This window comes from Macaca mulatta, chromosome 4, assembly GCF_049350105.2.
Source record: "Macaca mulatta isolate MMU2019108-1 chromosome 4, T2T-MMU8v2.0, whole genome shotgun sequence".
In the NCBI taxonomy this organism is placed as follows: Eukaryota; Metazoa; Chordata; class Mammalia; order Primates; family Cercopithecidae; genus Macaca; species Macaca mulatta.
The window spans coordinates 101,130,987-101,152,727 of record NC_133409.1 but is presented as its reverse complement, the minus strand read 5'-3'; the positions used below and the strand labels follow the sequence as shown (position 1 = coordinate 101,152,727).

The window sequence follows — 21,741 nt, the reverse complement described above, 5'->3', positions numbered from 1 at the left end:
TCAACCTGTCAGAAACATTTTGATTTCACTTAAATACCAGGCAATCTGACAACAACTTTTCCCACAACTAAGAAGAATCTCCTAACATGAGAGGCACTTGAAGACGTGTTAAAATTTTTACAGCTATTAACACATTCCTAAGAAAAATACTGCTGGAGGCACAAGAAAGCCAAGGATAACAATCTTCTCTTTTCCAATGAAAACGTTTAGTCTGTTTGATTAAAGGAAGATAAATGAAAGGGCAAGGGCAAACTCACCTCACATTCTGTGCTACAGTTTGGTTTCCCTTGAGACCAAATTGTCTCGCTTAGGAAAAATGTAGTCTGTCTTCAAGTCCCTGTATTCCTGGAGCAAGGAATCAGATGAGGAATCACTTAGCATTCAGCACATCTCAACTGGCTCTGAAGGGCCTGAATTCTCTGGCAACCTTGACCAGGGATAAGCAGAAAGGAGAAGGCAGGGCATAGCCATCAATTTTTGTTTCCTTCTTCTCCTTATCTCCCTATTCTAAGAGATTCAAAGAGAGGTGCAGATAGCCCTCCAATAAGAACAAAACCCTCTGGACCAGGGGACCCGGGCTCTCGTCCTAGCTCTGCAATAACTGTGACCTTGAAAAGCTCTTTGTTGTCGCTAAGCTTCATTTTTCTCTTCCATTACATTAGGGCGTTGGTCTAAAATAGTATTTTCACACTGTGAGTTGGGGCCATTCGTAGGACATAAAGTCAGTTTAGTCAGTTGCAAGAGGCAATGTTTGGAAAGGAAAGAGGATAAGATAAGGGATAAGGTAGGGAATAGGTTGGGATGGGATGGGATGGGATGGGATGTGACAAAACATAGGACAAGATAGGTTAGGACAGGACAGGATAGAAAATACCACACTGTTTCATTTCTTTTTTTAATTGGTGTTCACAGAAGCCAGCATTCATTGATGTTTTTACAACTTCCCCAGGTCCACCAAGCTTCTTGATCTCACTTCTTCTAGAAGAAAACCCAGCCAAGGTGGCACAAGCTGTAGACAGTGCCACCCAGACACAGCTCCACAGTCCATTGTATAGGATGTTGGCAGTTGTCTGCCCTTTAAGTGCACTGTGAGGTTATTGTCCACCTCAGTTCGTCAGGAGAGACCTAGTGTGGATGTAGGGGTGCCTGATGAGAAAGGGGTGCTGGTTCTTCCTTACATCATATCCCCTGCCTGTCCCAGTCGGGCTCTGACTCAGCCAGCAGACTGGAGTCCTCTTCTGCATGGTATATTCTTTCCTGACACTTTTCTTTCAATTAGGGGTGTGTGTGTGTGTGTATGTGTGTCTTTCTGTTTTTGTGTGTGCATGTGTGTGTCTTAAAATATAGTTCTATGTATTGTGTCTAGAAAAATGTTTGATAAACACTGGATTAAATGATCTCTCAGATTTCCTCTAGCTCTTGTCATGTGGAATTTGGTAAACTATACAGACACCATTCTGATCAGCCTACACTCTGGGTGGGTCCATTCCATAACTCATACACTACACTAATGAATATGAATCTATTTTTATGTGACTTGAGGCCATTGAAATTTTGTGTGTGTTTATGTTCATGTATTAATGTGCAAGTGTATTTGTGTTTTTATCTTACCTAATACAGGACCTAGCCACATTGCCGGCACTGAAGTACAATGTGACTGACTACAGCAAAACAAAAATGCAGTAGAGATCAATGGCCTTCAACCCCGAAGAAATTAGTTTCTAGAGAAGCTTGGGGCTATACTTCAGTGCCTAGGGCTATGTTTGCTTGATGTACAGAAGGAATAAGTGAGGGGACATACATGTATTGCTGTACTCTAGTATCCATAAAGAATGCTCCTTTGGGAATATGCCAGTGTGAAAGTAGTTGTTTATAGAACTGAGCTACATGGTCTTGTGACTTGAAAACACTTGAAACAAGAGTATAACTGCTACATAATCATTTCAAAATTCCTGTTTACTCACTGTTTTATTCCTTGGGCATAGCACTGTGCCCAGGACACAGTAGACATAATAAGATATCTGTTGGAGTCTTATGTGACTTTGCTAACCTGGGAGGAATCTTTTATTTCATTAGATTGGACCTTGGTTCTTTCTAATTAATTAAGGTCAGGAAGGACTATGATATCCACCTCATTAGCCAGAATCTAGTCACATAGCACCAACCTAACATAAGGAGGTTCATATCAATGAAATAAACATGGGTATTTAGTGAGTACTAATATTCTCTGTTAATATGATCACTCCCTCCCTTCTTGAAACACTTTATTAACTTAGCTTTCAGAAAACAGTACTCTCTTGGTTTTCCTTTGATCTCATTGGCATGTCCTTCTAGGTATCCTTTCTGAGTCCTTTCCTTTCACTTCTGTTCCTTTGCTCAATATGAAGTTCAGTGACTTCATGTTGGTAGCTTGAAATCATTCACAGTGGGAATATTCACACCATGGAAATTGGCAAATGCCACAAATTAGGGCTTTGTCTTCAGAGAGCCAATTGTTATACATTTACCGGCTCACTACTGGCTCTATTTCTATTTTTAATGGTTCTGTTTGAAATTGTATTATGCATATTTAACTTAACAAAGTCTAAAAATTAAAAATGTCTTGAACCCCTTGTGAATGATACAGACCTTTAAAGTAACTGGTTTTCCTCCACTGAAATTATAAACTTGTCCAATATTTTAGCTCTGTGTATTTTATAGCACCATAAAATATATGGTGTTATTTTACTTTACACAATGTTTACATTTCTGTTTATCATTTACATTCTCACTATTTTTGTGTCTAGACCATCCTTCTGAGATCAGTCTCTTTTTTCTTAAAATGTAGTCTTCATGAGTTCCTGTAGAGTGGATTCTTTGGTAGTAAATTCCCTTGAATTTTTGTAAGTTCTCTTGCATCTGTAAAAGACTGTATTTTGCCCTCATTCTTCAAAGATGTTTTTGTGTTTTGTTTTTTGTGGGAGGAGGAGAAGAGGAGTACAGGTTGACAGTTATCTATCAGCATTTTAAAAACATTATTCCACAGTCTTCTGGCTTCCATTTTTCACTGTGGAGAACACTGCTGTCATTATAATTGTTGTTCCTGGGCAGGTGATCTACCCTTTCCCTCGGGTTACTTTCTGTATTTTCTCCTTGTCTTAATATTCTGAAAATGTGTTATGATGCTTTTAAGATGGATTTCTCTTTCTTTATCCTGCTGGAGCTCTGTTGTGCTCTTTGAAAGTGTGTTGTCATAATTTTTATTAGTTTTGGAAAATTAATACTTGCTACTTTGTTATATATTGCCTCTCCTCCATTCTCTCAAATCTCTTTTTCCAAATTCTTATTGAATATATGTAAGACCTTCTATTTTTATCTTCTATATCTTTCAACGTCGATACCACATTTCATTTCATCATCTCTGCAACATTCTAGATAGATTTTTCAGATTATTTTTTCAGCTCATTTACTTTCCCTAATTTTGTTTAATCTGTTATTTTTACCCATCCATTAAGTTTTTTTGAATTACAACACTTACAATTGTTTATTTCTAGAAGTCCAGCTTTTTAAAATTACCATATTTGCTTGTCTTTTGTTGTTTGTTCATCTTTCAGTTGCATCCTTTATTTTGTTAAATGTTTCAAACTTAGCAGTTCATAGAGGTTCAAATCTATTGTTTATTCTTTCCATTGACTGTCGTTCACATGGCCTACTTTCTAGTGTATTTAGTAATTTCTGTATATGAACTCATGTTTTGATATTTTTCTGTGAAAGTCCTACAGCCTTAACTTGGGGAAGCATTCCTCCAGCGAAAGTTTTCTTCTGTCCCTGCTGGTGATCAGTGGGCACTTACAACCCAGATCTACTTCAGTCTTCCAGAAGAGTTTAACCAAAGACCCGGTTCAACTTCCTCTCACTAATATTTCTAGTGCTTAGTATCTCCATAACAGTGTCGCTGTAGTAACACAGCCTCAAAGTTATCAGAATTCATCCCTCCAGCCTACCTGCAGGATCTGGTACACCCCCTACTGGTCTGACACCCAGCTACTCCAGCTCTCCTATTGTTCTGGCCCTATTCTCTCACCTCTGCAGCCTTGATTGCAGCCACCCATGCTCAGCCCAACCCCAATTGAGGCTACTGGCTGCCCTGAACCAAACACAGGGGTGCTCAGGCCATGTGCTTCAGGGCAGGCAAACAAAGTACAACACAAGGAAAAATGCATTGAATTGGACAAAGAGTAACTCCCTCTGCCTGAAATATTCTCCATCCCCACTCCTCTACCTGGAAAGCACTCAGCTGTCCTTTAAAATTTAACTTAAATATCATTTCTAGGAGGCCTCTGATAACCATGTCCTACTTATGCCCCTACTTACCCCAATTGAATTTAAGACTGACTCCCTCCTTGCTCCTAAGTAACTTCTTCTTTTTATTTAATTATTTCTAATTCTTGGAAATAGTAAAAAAAAAAAATGCCTAAATACTAATAACAAATTTTTGATAGTGCTCTCATGTGCAACAAAACTACCAACATTATATTAAAAAGCAATAATCGAGAATGTTTATTTCTGATCAATTTGTTATTTCACGGAATATCCACTCAATTTTTTTTATGATAACAAGACTTTTTTCCAGGTTTATTGAGATATAATTGACAAATAGAAATTGTATATATTTAAGTTGCATAACTTGATGTTGTTATACATATATATATATATATATGCATTGTGAAATGGTAAATGATGACAAGAATCAAACTAGTTTGTTTTATTTTCAACAAAATTGTTTTTAAACCAATTATCACTTATTCCTTTGTGAGACCACAAGATCCTACATGTGTTTTCATATAGCCCTGCCAAACTTTTATTTCTGTACTTGTATCCTAGACTATTAAACTGTCGATTTCTTGGAGGTAGTAACCACTTACCTTTATCCCTAGCAGACAGTAGATTGCCTCATATTTATTATTCACTTGATATGATTAAAGTAATGGATGAAGAGAAACCAGAATAATATTGATACCTTTCAGTCTAAGTAAAGTATGCTAGCTTCTGCCTTTGTAAGCAAGTAGGTATATGTTTTGTACATAACTGTTCATGTTTTTTTAAAATTGGGTGCATCTGTTAATACTGGATAATTGTTTGTGTAAAAAGCTCTTTGGTCTGTTGCAAAAATCATGATCATGAAATCTAGAACCATGATTGCATAGCTCACAGTTTTTATAAAAGAGAACACTCAAGGAAAAAATGTTGGTTTCTACTTCATTCTGTTTGCCCTCTCTGGAATCGCATTCCACCTAATTATTTATTACATAAATATGTAGAATTGTCCACACACTGGGACTTGGTGAGATGAATCTAAGGATGACTTGTCAAACTCCTAAAAGAGATCAAAACGAATTCCGAAACTGAAGATTTATCAGATATCACTTGTTTTGCCAGATATTCCTTAATTCTTTTATCACTCAGTGTTCTTAAACAGATGCTTTTTTTGAGGGAAGAGAGAGCAGAGGCTGTAATTTTCCCACAATTTACTTCAATAAATATTTACTGAATTGAATATCAGTCTTTATTCATGCTGATTCTGTTGATCTACTTCATGAAACAACTTACATGTTCTATTAAAAGCAATTAAAAGTTGAACATAACAAATAGGGCCCTACAAATATTGGCTGTCACATCCAAAAGTGATAGATTTAGATTGCTGATTCTACAAAGATCCTATATTTGATGTCAACATCTTAGCAAGCATGGCCAATGACGATGTTTAGTGTATTTCTTTAAAAGGTTTGTAATCCTTTCTTGATTGAAATGCCCAAATCATTGAGCAAAAGAGACTAAATTTCATTATCATTGATCCTATTAGAAAAATAAGTAAGTTGGTCCAATAAATTTTGAAATCAAAACTAGAGCAACCTTAGATCGTGTGCTAATGTTAGCAAAAATAACAGAATATGCAGATTCAACTCCACGTGGGATGCAGTAGCCAAAGGTTTTTGAATTCATTAGTTTTCCATTTTGATGGCATATAGTAGGAAGCAGACTAGTAGGTAAAGTAGTGAGACAGATCTGCTGAGATCTTATGGGCATGTCTTCTTTCCTGGGGATTCCCAAATAGAGTCAGCAAGAAAGGATGAGGGGTGGTAAAGGAGCTACCTGTCAGATTGTTCTGTGCATTTGTATTCTATAATATTCCTGCTGGACCCCAAGAAAATACGACCATGGGACGTGCAAGAAAGATTGCTAACAATGTGTCTTATCTTCACTTTCCTTGTTTAATAATTATCTTTAGGATATAAACAATAAAATACTAGACAGTATTTTAAGTGCACTCCATATTTTAAAGGCCCAAATAAAAATTGAGTGCAAATGAATAACCCTTTTATAATGAAGACACAATGATTTTAAATGCAATAGTTTCCATACTATATACTGTATACTTGATATAATGGCTACTTTGCCCCCTAACTCTGCCAAATAGCCTAGAGAACTTCATTGTCAATTTTTATGTCTAATGCCACCCAAACTTTTTAACAGAAATCCCACTGGTCAGTGTGTATACTTCAAGTGGTGATTCTGTGCTATGTAAGCTATGTAAGTGCTGATTATGTGCCAGGCACCATTATAAGTGATTTACATTTACGAGATGATTTAACCTTACAAAATCTCTATGAAGTAGGTACTATTATTATCCTCTTTTTACAGATAAGGAAACTGAGGCTTAGAGAAGTTATGAAACTGCTCAACGTTTCACAGCTGAAATGTATAAGGTCCTGGACTTGCAAATTTGGCACAAAGTTCTTCTAATAAGGAGGCCATAAAATAACCAAATGATTTTTTATGTGCCTATAGAACCAAAAGAACTATTTCAGAATGTCAGCTGAAATGCATGATATTTCAGATAGGTAAGAAAGTCAAAGCTCAGGAGAATCAAAGTTCTGTGGACTATCAACTTTCCTCAATTTTCCTTCTCTTCTAGGGACTTCTTTACTCCTAGAATAGAAAAGCTTGGAGAATCCGTAGCAAGTTAAAGACAAAGTCAATATCTCCTGTTAAAAGTCAGGGTGAAATCACATATCTTATGTATTGTTAATTCTTCCCACAGAGGTATTTTAGAATAAGTCCTGTCTGATTGCATGGTGAATAGCACCTTGTTTACCCCAATGGGAAATGAGTTGGAGCATCCAACCCTCACACCCTCAGTTTAGATTATTTCTCTTCATAAAGTCATGAGACACGTGCTATGGTTTGAGTCTGCCCAGCAGCTGTTTATATGTTGGGCTTGTCCGTTTGTTGCTAACCTCCTCTTGTTAACTTTTTTTTTTTTTTGGCATAAGTAGTAATTTTGTTGTTCATAGTGCAATAGCAGTTGACATAATTGCAGATATGCTTCAAGATTTTCAAGATGAATTGTTCTTTTTCCATTCAATTGGACAACAGCTTCCGCATTCTGGATAAAGATCTGTCTCACAATAGTTTTGTGTGAAAGGAAAGAGGAAAGAGTCAGGATACAAATAGGAAGATTTTCAGTGTATTCAAATACCATTGAGGTATGGTGTGTATGTAAATATATATGTGTGTGTGTGTGTATATATGTATGTATACATACATGTACTAAATTTGCATTTAACTAAATACAATCACTGTAATTTCTATCATTATATTGTCTTGTCCCCTTCTTTCCTCAACTAGTATAAAATACTTGATATCCATGAGGTTGATTGGAAAGGGAAGGCTATGGTTGACAACACATATTCATTCACCTTCATAAGTTGGGGACTTACTCTATTGAATAATCAATTTTGGAAAATAATAGTACAAAAATCAGCACATAGGCAACAAGTGTGAAAAATGCCTAGTAATAGCCTGTGCTGCAGAATTTCTGTCTTGGCCAAAATTTATAATCAAAATGAAGAAGCCATAAAATAAATATTTTTGGATCTCAAACATAGATCATGAGGGAGAAAGGAAGAGCAAGCAGTCTTTAGACAAGACAAAAAGTAATGAAAAAGTATCTCTAGTTCAACAGTATTTGGGGGAGTTAAGCTTGGGAAACATTTCTGATGGACTAGCATTTGGGACGCCAAGCAATCAGCAAGGCGTAATCTGGGAAGGCCGTTTCATCCTTCATTCCATTGGAGGGAAAATCGTGTTGATGTATAAATGTACCTTCTGGTTTCCAATTGTTCTCACTCAGCAATGAGGCATGAAGCCTGAGAAACCACAGATATTTGGATCTAAGAAGGTATTTTATTTCCCCTCTCCAGAGTGGAAAATACACAAGGGCACTTTACTCAGTCCTGTGAGTTCTCATAAACCTATAACCCTCTTCCCCTGAGCTTCATGCTCTTTAACTTGATCTGTACATAATTCTATTACCTAAAGTGCCCCTGGTATACACATCCTAGACCAGGTGGAAGATGGGGTCTCTTTCTTCCTCACACATTTCACACCTTGCCCTTCTAGCCTTTCGGTGCCAGAAACAGATTATCTTAAAGTGAAGCAGCAGCATAGTTGGACTTCAGCCTCCATATTCTTTAATTTTCTTATTTTAAAGGAGAAAAATGGTTCTTCTGTTGCCACACACAGACACACACACACACACTCACACACACCCTTTTTTCCCCCAAATCTCTACATCATCTGAATTCCTTAATTCCCAAGACTGAATCAATCCCAATATCTTCTATCAGGGAAAAAAGCGAGACAGAGCAATGAATTCAGGGCTTCCCGGAGTGGTTTTTACTTTCCCAAATCCTTAGAGACTTCGCTCTACAATTTTTTTCTCAGCTGTACTTGGAAGCTATAACAGATCCAGAGGCCATTTTAGAACCTCATTTATATTGTCCTGACACTTAGGAATCCAGTTTCTGTTATAGGGATGTCATCAAAGTTGGTGGGCTCAAAATATGACCTACTTTTTAAAACCCATCTGTTAGGAGCCTATAGATTTTCTTGGTTTGTTTCTGACTGTCTACAGAAAGGGCAACAGCAACATTCTCACTTTCCAAGCCTACCTCCCAAATAGCAATAAACTAAACACCATGAAGGAGCTGAATGCCTTTCAAATATGCAGCAGGCACAAAGCAAACAAATAAACAAATAAACAACAGTGATATTCCTTAATCTGGAGAAAAAATGATGAGAGCAGGAAGTACTGTTCAGGTTAATTTATGCGCATCTAGGCTATTTTAATTTAAAACTTACTCTGGACCAAACAGAACCAGTTAGCTTGCCACACCTTTGCCACTGTGGGGTCACGATGTTACAATTCTCTATAACAATGAGTCTCCTAATACCACACATCTAACAAAGAGGGATTTGGGAATTGCAAGTTGAAGCTGATGAATTATTTAACATAAATCACTATTACCCATGGATTGGTGAGTTGATCTTCAATGTACCCTTTCCATTGATTTTACCCTAGCTAGATGGCTAAACATACATACACACGCACGCACGCACTCAATGAAATCTCTAAATTTCCCCCAAAGTCTATCATTCCTGGATTAGAATAAAGCCACAAATAGGGATGGTGGAAAAAGAGAGAGAAAGAAGGGAGGGAGGAAGAAGGAGGGAGGGGAATGGTCAGGAACAGGGAAAGTGGAAAAGAAGAATAGGACATTCATATATACTGGCTATTCAGCTAAATTGTTTATCTACCTAAAATACACATTGCACATTTTTTATCATTTCATTTTACATCATGGTGACCCCGACCAAATTTTGGTTACTAAGTTACTGACTCAGAAGTACATCGTAATATGATTGAGGATCCTATTTTAGAGTCTTTTAATTAAAGCCCAGCCTCCTCATGTCCATGCCTCCCATCTCCAGTTCTGTAAAGAATCTTCTTTCTCTATTACTGACCCGGCACTTCACTCTACTCTTGCCAGTTTTATGCTCAAAACCTGTCAGTGGCTCTGCCTGGTCCACTGGAAAAGTTCTGAGTTCATAGCCTCATATACAAGGCCTTCTGCCTTCTGACTCAAAGCTTCAATTTTAAACTTATATTTACTATGCCTTGATTTGAATGCTCACAAAAATAGCTCTCCCACTTCTAGAATTATATCTATAATTTAAGTGAGAAGAATAAAACAAGAGAGGAATAAGAAGTAAAATGTAGACTCTGTAGTAGGAAAGCAAACATTTTTCAACAAATCCCTAAAACACACCAATTTATATCTTATTGGCCTGAAGTGTTCATATAGTTACAAATAGCTGCAAGGAAGTCTGGGAACAAATAATTCCCCAGAGAAAACTGAGGTTCTGATAGTGAGGAAGAAAGGAAGAATGGTTATTGGGTAAACAATCTGCAATGTGTATCCAAAAGCCCAAAGCCAGTAGTGGAAGGAGGTTACAAGATATTTTGGTAACAGAAATTATACAAATACATATGCTGTGCAGGGCTAAGATCTACATAGTAGCCTATGAATTTAGGCAGGTTTTTGTTATAACAAATCAACTCTAGGCAGATGGGATATAAAATATCCCAAATTATTACATCCATATATAAATATTTTTATAATTCCTTTGCTCTCATTTCTGAGTTCTGAGACCAAGTCATGAGTTGCTAACAAACAGAATGTGGTACAAAACATCAGTTATTATAACACTGACAACTCAACTATTCTTTTGAATTAAAAGATCTTAGTCCCGGGATAATAATAAATATGAAAATTATCCAATATTTTAGCAAGCAGCTTGAGCACAGGCACGTTAAGGTGGCTGATATTTTTGTGCAGAATCAAGCAAAAATTACATAAATATTTACACATCCTTATAGCCGGAAGGGAATGGATCATGATTAAAATAAATCAGTCTCTTGGCCAGATGTGGTGGCTCACGCCTGTAATCTCAACATTTTGGGAGGCCGAGGAGATCAGATCACCTGAGGTCAGGAGTTCGAGACCAGCCTGGCCAATATGGTGAAGCCCCATCTCTACTAAAAAAAAATAATAATAATACAAAATTTACCTGGGCATGATGGTGGGTGCATGCAATCCCAACTACTAGGGAGGCTGAGGCAGGAGAATTGCTTGAACCTGGGAGGTGGAGGTTGCAGTGACCCGATATTGTGTCACCACACTCCAGCCTAGGTGATGTGTGAGACTCTGTCTCAAAAAAAAAAAAAAAAAAAATTCTCTACATGAGAATTTGCACTAAAATTGAAAATAAATGAAAGTATGAAAGTATGATGTGTATACTTGCACTGTATAGACATGCAAGTATGTCAGTTACTTTAAGATAGGTGAAGTCTAGAAGTGAGGATGGGCAGGAGTAATTATCTTTGTGATCTAGCCTGTAAGCCTGTAGCGAGTCACATTCTTTATGTCTAAGAACTGTGACTGGTACATAATGCTCAACTGTTGGCTGGAAAATAAAATGAAGTTTTATCATAACCACATTGAACTATGGTGGAAGTATTCCTTAAAGGAACCAAGGAGAAGTCACTTCCGGGCTTTGCACCAATAGAGAAACTTGCTATCCTTGTTCCACTATGTTACCACTGTCTGCTGATTTCAGCTGGTCTTCTCACTTTTTGATACTCTTATTTTTGGCTTCCACACTATCTTTGCTTTTAAAATGTAAGCTCCCAGAGGTCTGTGTTCTTTGCTTTAATTTTAACAAGCTTCTAAGTCAACAACAAAGTGTTCTATGCCCAAATCTGAAAAAACCCAGGCACAGTCCAAGAACTCAGCCTTCCAAGGTATACTTTGCAACTGACTTGCTGTGTTGGCACCAGGCAATTCATCTCCCTCCTTCCATTCATTCATTGCTGAATAGTAATAATAGTCATCCTTACTTACAGCAGTGTTTCCTTTGTCATTAAATATTTACTAAGCATCCACTGCATGACACAAACTTGGAGCTACACAGGCTAAACCAGCCAGATGCTGTCCTTGGCTTCAGAGAGCTTTTATGATACAAAAGACAGGCGGAGGCTGGGCACATAAGTACAGGTTAAGAGTATGCAAACTTGTGTGTATATGCATGTGTGTGTGTGCCAAAGAACAAAGGATTGAATCACAGCCATTTGCTATTTTTTTTTACTACATGTGTTAGCCTTAATTTTAGGTTATCTTTGGCCATGTGTAAACGGAAATATATTTGAACTTCAAAAGCATTGAACTTCACACTAGAGAGTAACCAGATTCTGCCTCTTTTTCTGTTTTCACAAAGGGCATTCACTAGCATGTACCTAAAGGTACTGACATAGCAGGTACACAGTATGACCCCACAGAAGAATAATGAGCAATCAAATATTCACAGCAACAATGAGACTGTGGCTAATGAGATCACACCATGCAATGAGATAGGTTGGTGTTACCTAAGTGCATAATACCACTACAACATTATTTTTTATGGTAGAGGTCAACATAGACTGAATTGAAATGGTTATTTCTGCTACGAAAATACTATCTCTGGACAGAAGACGGCATTTAGAGAAATGGGAACCAAGAGGGTATAGAATGGAAATTATGCTGTGTTAATATGTCTCCAGCTATGAAGCCCCAGCCATTCCCATTAACCTTGTGTCAATTTGTATTATTAAGAGAAGTCAATTATGTGAGGTACATTAGAATTGTTTTTAAGCCAGCAATAGTTGGAGGTTGTCATCTGGGACCTAGCTGTGTTTCCCTTGTTTGCTTTTTCTGAAAGATGAAAATCTGCCATTTTAGCCTCAATGCCTCATAATATATATGTTAAACTCACCACTGCCTCATTATTTATTAATGTCAATTTATTATACTTCAGTAGAGGATGGAGGCTGAAGCCACAACAGTGACAGATGTTCCAGAAGATCAGCTTATATAATGAGAAGTTGGGCCAAATCTGTTGAAAGCAGTGTTTTTTGAAAAAACACACTGACTTCAAAGAAATGAGTTGTGGCATCTGTAACATCTACAGGAGCAGCGCCAATGGAGGCTAGCGGGTCTGCAGAGGAGCAGCTCAAGTCATGCGATTATTGGAACTTGCAGCGAAATGACTGGAACAACATCTGGGCTGCAGCAAGCTGCCCAGGACATTTTAAAAGAGCTCCTGTGGTGCCTCCAACTTTGATTTTACAGAGCTGCGGGGAAAGAAACAGGCCGTTTTCAAGAGCTCATGTGTTTTGCCTCACATGTTTTGTCCTCGGTCACTGTGAAGGGCCTCACTCAGCTGGGGACCCTGAGGCACACTCTTGGGCAGTCATTCTCTGTCTACTCTGCTAGCTCTGTAGGTTTGCGCTAGGGTCTGGGCAGGCAATCCCTGCAAAGGGTATAAAATAAGAAATACCTTGCACTAATTCTTGAAATTTACGCTTATTCTTTCTCAGCAAGAAATTCTCAAAGGATGCATTTGTGCAAGATCAGTTAGTTGGGTTTGGATAATATGCCAGTTGGAAACTAAATAGGATGTGTATGTGTGTGTGCATCTGTGTGTGTGCGTGTGTGTGTGTATGTGTGGTGAGGGGGTGAGGAAATTATGTTCTACAACTGAGAATGAAGAATATCCATTCCCAGTACCCCAGTATGATTCTCAGTATCATAGTATCACAGTGTTTAAAAACACCTTTTCCCTGTCCTCTCTAGAATATTCAAATATTTAACAAATATTATTGTGAAACTACCGTGTGTATGACATATAGTAGAGAGGATCCTGGACAGAGAGCACCTGGGACTGAATCCCAGTCTTGTAGCTCACCAGTTTCATGAACTTCTACTACTGAGATGCTTTGCAAAACATTTATAAGGTGCTTTGGAAACTCTGAAGTTCCATAACATAGCGCAGGAGGTGGGACAGCAGAGTGATGAAAAGCATGGTCCCTGGAGTCAGAATCCTTGGGTGCAAATCTTGACTTTGACACTTACAGGGTGAGTGACTTTGGTCACATTATTTAATCTCTCTTTATTACTCAGTGTCCACGTCTATAAGATGGGGTGATAATAATAGCATATATTACAGAGGCTTGCTTTTAGGAGCAAATGTGTTAATATATAAGATATTTTAAAAATTTTACTTGGCACATACAAACCATTATTAAGTATTTGATCCTTTAAAACTCTCTCTCTCTCTCCTGCCCCCATCCCTTCCCCCAAAGCCCATAGTGGCACATGTGTCAGAGCCCTTAGTGGAGGTCTTAGTCAACTCAAACCTCAGATCAGATGTAGGAAGGGATATGCGAAAAGAAATGATCGAAACCAATAAGGAGAATGAGAAAACTCTCAGTTCTTTCTCTTTTCTCATTTCTAGTCACAGATGCTCAATGGCATTTGCAAATGCCTACCCAAATATGCCAACAGCAAAACGAATTTAAAAATAACTTAAATATGATTATAATCTTCATAAGATACAGCATTTAATGCAATCTCCAAAAGTGACACTCATACCGGTAGGACATTTTAGGTTCAAGTGCTTCAAGAACTAACAGAATTATCCCATTGTGGAGGCCCTATAAATGATCACTTTGGGAAAAGCATTTTTTTTTCCTTTTATAAACTCAGTAACAGCAGAAACAGATCATAGTGTCTAGAAGCCACAGTGATAATCTTTCTTATCCAACCATTTTCACTTCAGGATGAAAGACAGTGTTGGGGCCTAGCAGATTTTTCTTGAAGTTTATGATGAGTCAACTACACAGACAAGAAGTCCAGCCTCCTCTTTGATATCTCCCTTTTTCCCTTATCTAAGCCAACTCAGTGTTACTTTTTATTGGATTTCCATTACCTCAATGTTCTTCATGGAGCCTCAGTTCCTGTAACTGTTACAGCTGATGGTAGTTTAGTACTTTGAACATAATTAATTAAATCACTGCATCACGCAGGCCAGACATATTTCCATCAAAAGTTGCTATCTTGTCTTCCAGCTTAGAAACCTTGGCATAGTGCCTTCTCGGAAAGCCTGGATTACATCTAAAACCATGTGGCAGAGGGAGAAACCAGAGACAGGCCATCCTGAGAAGACTCAGGCTGGGATGAAAGCTCTGCTCTCCAGGGACAAAGTGGCAGGGGACCAGTGATGCTCAGAGATACTCCACTGGCCTGTGAACATTATTCTGAGCAATTTCACTTGCTTCCACACCACCTGCCCCCAAACACTTCTATTATAGTGGCAAATAAATCTGATACCCAACTTCAACCGCACTTTCTTTCCAAAATATATGTAACACTAATACGCCTGGTGTATTTACTGCTTATTATTAACCAATAATCATTTCCATGGAGTATGAAATAAATTTCTCTTTTCTCCAATAATCCCCTAAAGGTTGTCTTTATATGAGAACATTTCCTAAGTCACAACCATTAACCATCTATAAAGAAAGACTCGTTTTTTCCTTTAACTGATGAAGTACTATATGACTGCTACAATGGATGGAAGGAAAGAAGTAAAGGATAGTAGCACTTACTAAACACCTATTATATATCAGTCCTATTCTGTGACTTCAAAGATCTTACATTCATATTGTTAATCTAAGGCTAACAAGCTCATAGTAGTGGCTACCACTTTTAAAGCACTTTCCAATGATCCTGCATTCCATCTCTATGTACTTCTCTTTTCAGTCCTTACTTTTTAAAGAAAAGATACCCTTTCACTTCCAAGTTCCACACAGGTACCAGATATCCCAATGCTCCTACTTCTCATTTTTCCAATAATTCCTAAGTAAGACTGCATTTGCTAAAGTATTCAACAGAATAGCATTACATTCCCCAGTCATAGAGCTATTTCTCTGACTGATGCTTCAGAACTATGCTGTCCAGCATGGTAGCCACCAGACACATGGCTACTGAGCACTTGAAGTGTAGCTAATGTAGCTGCAGAACTAGAGTTTTTTAATTTCACTCAATCTTAATTAACATAAGTTTAAATTTTAAACCAAAAGCAATGTAAAAAGTGAAAATTCACTTACTGTTAGTGTAAAATAGAAACTGGAGCTCAAAAACTAAGTACAAAAACAGTACAATCTTACAGAAGTAAGTTTAATGTGGCCAGTAGAAAATTTTAAATGACATATGTGGCTCATCTTCTATTTCTATTGGGCAATAATGTTCCAGAAAGAGAATTATAAAGAGAATAAAAAGAGTGTTCTCCACACCTGGAATGCAGAGGGTGAAGAATAGAGGGGGAAATAATGAAAAAAATACTAATTTAACCCAGCTAACTACATGAAAGAAAAATAATTTTATGTGAGACTAAATCATGGACTCATTATTTCCCATAGGGTTGATTTTCCATTCCATGTTCCTCATTAAATTTGACCTTGAGAAATCCTTCACTGGCCACTTCTGGGTGGTAAGCTTGCCTTGTGTGATGCTGACTACTCAATGTCTGGACACAACTCAGCCCTCTATCCTTTAGTAATCCAGTAGAAGATTATAGAAGTTATAATTTTATTCATTCATTCATTCGTTCGTTCGTTCATTCATTTATGTCTACATGATCTGAGATCCATGTTTTTGGATAGCACAATTTGGCATGCAACCATAATAAATAAATTGAATTTCAAACATTTTTAAAAGTACTTACATGGTATACTAAACACACAGCTTACAGCAATGGCATTAAATGTCCCCTATGTGATATTTTTGGGGGGGCTTAATGAAATGAAAGGATTACAGAAAATGTTTTTGTCAAAATGATTCTGTAAAGTGAGACTGTAGATCAAAGTTCACCACTGTCAAATATACAACTTGAGAACAAACTAAAGTGCTGCTATTAATCATGGTTTCTGGGGATTTGATGACATAGATTAAACTGCTGTAAAGAATACTGCTGTGCATCATGTTCTTGCAACTGTCATCAGCACTTCTGCCAAGTGTCCACAGATCATGAAGAAAAGCTGCTTAGCCTCTACTGGAGGTATCTCTCTCACTGAGCTTAGTCAAGAATATGAATAGCAGGTTTAAGTTCATGACAATACCTCAAAGATACTGTATCTGCAAAGCCACTGTTTTCTTAGGGAAGAAAAGGCTTGATGAGTTTGAGAGGCAAAGTAGAGGTGGAATATGAAGCAAGTAAACTGACATCAGATACTACATGACTTTCGTTTCCATTTAACTTTCAAGCAGATAGACTTTCCATAAATACTCTGTAAAATATTTTAAATAATTTATAATGTGCTATATTTCAAAGGTCTGAGGCTATGTAATTTTTTTTTTTTTTTTTTTTTTTGAGACAGAGTTTTGCTCTGTTGCTCAGGCTGGAGTGCAGTGGTGCTGTTACCAGGTGGGTCTTTGTTCTTAGAGCTCCCAAGATGGTGGCGGGCCACTCTCAAGATGGGGTAGCAAGCCTTTTGTTCTCTGACCTGGGGTTCTCGGCCTCATGGATTCCAAGGAATGGAACCTTGGGCCATGTGGTGAGTGTTATAGCTCTATTAGAAGCCATGGATCATGGAAGAGAACCGAGGAACCCAGCGACTAGTGTTCAGCCCAATTAGGATGAACCCAGGCACTTAGCCACGCAGGAACAATGGCGAGCCTCTAGCCCCAACGGGAGCGTCAATGGGCGCCTCACTGGATCAGAAATGCAGCAGACACCCTGCCGGATCTGGAGGGATGGAAGTCAAGGGGGAGTCTGGAAGAACCATTTGTAGTTTTACAGCTTGATTCTGGAAGACAAACTTAACAAGGAGGTTAAAGATGCAGGGATTGAAATGTATGGCCTGAAGTGCAGGGGCATATGGGTGTGGGTGGTGAAAGTGGGGATTCCAAAAAAAAAAAAAAAAAAGAAAAAAAAAAAAGAAAGTGGGGATTCCTTTAGAAAACCTCCTATAGGATGGGGCATCAATATTTCCGGAAAGACACATTCTCCATAGAAGCTCTTGGTAAGGGGAGCTACTGGTAGTACACAGCATGGAGGGGATGCAGTGAGTGTGAAAAGGGATAAGAGAACAGTAAAAAGAAAAATATGACAAGGGTGGGCCATGGGCATCTACGATTCTAGTTACTTTCCTCACGGTTGTCACTTGAAGAGCAGGCACAGATCCTCTAGAGGTTCACAGGAATAGCTAGCATTTTCTCCTAGATTTTCGGGTTCCTTTGGCAGTATCCAGGGTTTGACTTGAGTGTGATGTATGCAAAACTCCACTCCAGCAACTTTAACTGTGGTTGGGGTAGATAAAATGACTGGGTGGGGTCCTTCCCAGTATGTATCTATGGATGGGGAATTAAAGGGAAGGGATTTGACTAATACCATGTCACTAGGTGTCCTCCTCTCGGGGACAGGTTCCCTGTGATGTTTTAAGAACTTGTTGATATTTGGCTAAGGAGGTGATGTCTGCAACTAAGCTGGCTGTCTCTCGGTCAAGCATACGGTCATTGGTTAGGAAGGGCCATCCATACAGCATCTTATATGGGCACTTTTTGGGGAGAGTTATGGATTCTAAGTAAGTCTATAGGCTACAGAGCAGGTCATGTAAGGTGGGTTTCTTGGATTAGCTGTTTTAGATGTCGTTTGAGTGTTTCATTCATTTTCTCGACTTTTCCTGAGGATTGTGGCTTCCAGGCACAGTGTGAGTGACATTGTATGCCTAATGCCTGGGATACTCCCTGGATTACTGCAGCCTTGAAAGCAGGGCCATTGTCACTCTGTAAGCCTGGGGGAAGTCCAAATCTGGGAATTATTTCATGAATTAGTGCCTTTATTACCTCTTGGGCCTTTTCTGTCCTATAAGGAAAAGCCTCCACCCAACCAGTGAAAGTATCTACCCAGACTAGTAGATACCAAAATCCCTGAGGTTTGGGCATGTGGGTAAAATCTAGTTGCCAGTCTTCTCCTGGGTAATGGCCTGTTCTTTGTTCTCCTGAAGGAGCTTGGCAATAAGGCAGGGGATTATTTCTTTGGCATGCTTCACAGGCCCTATCTGCTTAATAGTTTTGAAAAGGCCCGGTCCAGTAAATAATGATTTGGCCATCTGATGGGTGCTATCAATGCCTAAGTGAAAGGTCTGGTGAAGGGTTTTAAGTAATTTCCACTGGTTAGCTGCAGACAAAAATATTTTTCCTTCTTCGGTGGCTAGCCATCCTGAGGGGAGGAAACTATGTCCTCCTGAGGTTTCCCATTCTATTTCTTCTGCTGAGTACCAGGGCTTGGTTTTCTGGAGGAGATTATCCCATACTAGGGGTCCTTCTATAAGCATTTCGAATGGAGGGTCCCGACTTGTGGTTCTTTTGGCTTCAATATCCGCTTGGCGGTACCCTTCTATTTTCCTTTCCTTTCCTTTCTGATGACCCTGGCATTGTAAGACTGCCACCTCTTTAGGTTTCTGTACAGCCAATAATAATCTCCTAATGGCTTCCTGATGTTTGACAGGTATTCCCTCGGAAGTTAGGAATTCCCTTTCTCTCCATATTGCTGCATGGGCCTGGAGGACTAGGTAAGCATACTTAGAGTATGTATATATATTTACCCTTTTTTCTTCTCCTAATTCTAGCACCCGAAGGAGGGCTATTAGTTCTGCCAGCTGAGCGCCAGTTCCTGGAGTGAGGGGATTACTTTCAAGTATTCTATTATCACTGACCACTGCATACCCCACCTTTCAAAGTCCTTTTTCTACAAAGGAGCTTCCATCAGTACACAAGCTGAGGTTGGGGTCAGTCAAGGGAACCTCTAGAAGGTCCCCTTGAGCAGCGTAGGTTTGAGCAACTACTTGTTGACAGTTATGTTCTATCTTTTCTTCATTGTCTGGGAAAAAATGTGGCTGGGTTAAGAGTTGCGCAAGTGCACAGTTGCAGCACTGGCCCTTCAAGTAATAGTGACTGATATTTAAGCAAACGGTTGTCTGACAGCCACGAGTCTCCATTAGCAGTGAGTATGCCATTCACATCATGAGATGTCCACACGATAAGATCTCTTCCCTGTATCATTTAAACTGCTTCAGATACTAAGACTGCTACTGCTACCATTACCCATAAACAATGAGGCCAACCCTTTGCCACTACATCAATTTCCTTACTCAGATAGGCCATGGGTTGCAAGCTGGTTCCTTGGACCTGTGTAAGGACTCCTAGAGCTATTCCTGTTTTTTTCTGTGAAATACAAAGAAAAGTCTTGCCCAGTTGGCAAGCTTAACACTGGGGCTTGGGTTTGGGCCTTCTTTAGGGCCTGAAAAGCTGCTTCTGCTTCAGGTGTCCATTCTGCTAAATGGGTATCGGCTTTCTGGGTTTCCTTAATTAGTGTATAAAATGGCCTGGCTATTTCACTGTACCTGGGAATCCATATTTGGCAGAAGCCTGTTATGCCAAGGAACACTCTTAATTGCTTCAGGGTTTTGGGATGAGGATAAGCCAGAATAGGCTGGATACATTCCTCACTGAGGGCCCTGGTGCCTTTGGATAGTTTTAGCCCTAAGTATTTATGTAAGTAGAGCTGAGCCTTTGGTTTGGAAAACTTGTAGCCACAAGTGGCAAGGAAGTTTAAAAGCACTTGGGTGGCTTGATGGCACAAGGTTTCTGAACGGTGGCTAGAACTAAATCATCCACATACTGAAGGACACAGGTATCCAAGTATGAGAACTGGCTCAAGTCTTGGGCTAATGCCTGGCCAAATAGATGGAGGCTATCCCTGAACCCTTGGGGTAAAGTAGTCCAGGTGAGTTGAGACGTTGGGTTCGAAGGATCTTCAAAGGGAAACAAGAATTGAGAGTCAGGATGTACAGGGATGCAGAAAAAGGCATCCTTAACGTCCAGGACTGTAAACCACTCTGCTTCCTCTGGTATTTGGGAAAGCAGAGCATAAGAGTTAGGTGCAGCTGGGTACAGAGGGAAAACAGCCTCATTGATAATCCTGAGATCTTGCACTACCTCCACTGTCCATTCGGTTTCTGTACTCCTAAAATTGGAGTATTGCAGGGGCTACTGCATGGTTTTACTAGGCGTTGGGCTTTTAGGTCCTTAACAATCTTTTGGACTCCTTGTTGGGCGTCGGGTCTAAGGGGGTACTGCATTTGGTAGGGAAAGGAGGCAGAATCCTTTAGTTTAATTTGAACAGGACGCCATTCTTTGCTCATCCATATTGTCCTTCTGTTGCCCAGACTTTAAGACTAATTCCTTCCTCAAGTAGGGGACAACAAACAGATGTTTCTTCTCCTATGTTCAGGTGTATAATGGCCCCTGCTTTTGCTAGACTGTCTCTCCCTAAAAAAGGAGACTGGCTTTCAGGCATAATTAGAAAAGCATGTGAAAAGAGTAAAGTTCCCCAGTCACAATTCAGTGGCTGGGAGAAATATCTAGTGACTGCCTGTCCTAGGACCCCTCGGATAGTGACAGATCTGGAGGGCATTTGTCCGGGACAGAAGAGTTAGACTGAGAAGGCTGCACCAGTGTCCAGGAGACAGTCAACCTCCTGGACCTCAATGGTCGAGCGTACCCGGGGCTCTGTGAGGGTAATGCATCAGCTAGCACTTGCCATGGGCACCCTCAGTCCTGCTGCTGGATCATCTGGTCAGTGGCTTCTGACTCAGAGGACCTTTGTCCCCTGGGGCAGTGGGCCTTCCAGTGATTCCTTTGACATAAGGGGCATGGACAAGGGGGGGCTTATTTCTATTTGGACAATCTTTTTAAAAGTGTCCTTGTAGACCACACTGGAAGCAAGCCCTATTAGATATTCGATTTGCCCAGCCTTTCCCTGTTCCAGAGGCTCCAAATTCCGCTTGCCTGAGGGCCATGACTAAAGCGGTGGTCTTTTTCTTATCCCGTTTGTCCCATTCTGTCTGCTCCTCCTGATCTCTATTATAAAAAACCAAGGTTCCCAAGTTCAATGGAATTTCTAAGTTTTGCTCCGGGC

General features: G+C 39.3%; 1 long non-coding RNA gene across 1 annotated transcript; it reads left to right on the top strand.

The window, feature by feature from the left end:
- The first annotated feature begins 1,136 nt into the window (after window positions 1–1,136).
- LOC106998024 (uncharacterized) lies at window positions 1,137–15,093 on the top strand. Its single transcript, XR_001444351.2, has 3 exons — window positions 1,137–1,245; window positions 6,682–6,881; window positions 14,828–15,093. It is a non-coding gene; the product is annotated as an uncharacterized LOC106998024 (long non-coding RNA).
- The last annotated feature ends 6,648 nt before the right edge of the window (window positions 15,094–21,741 follow it).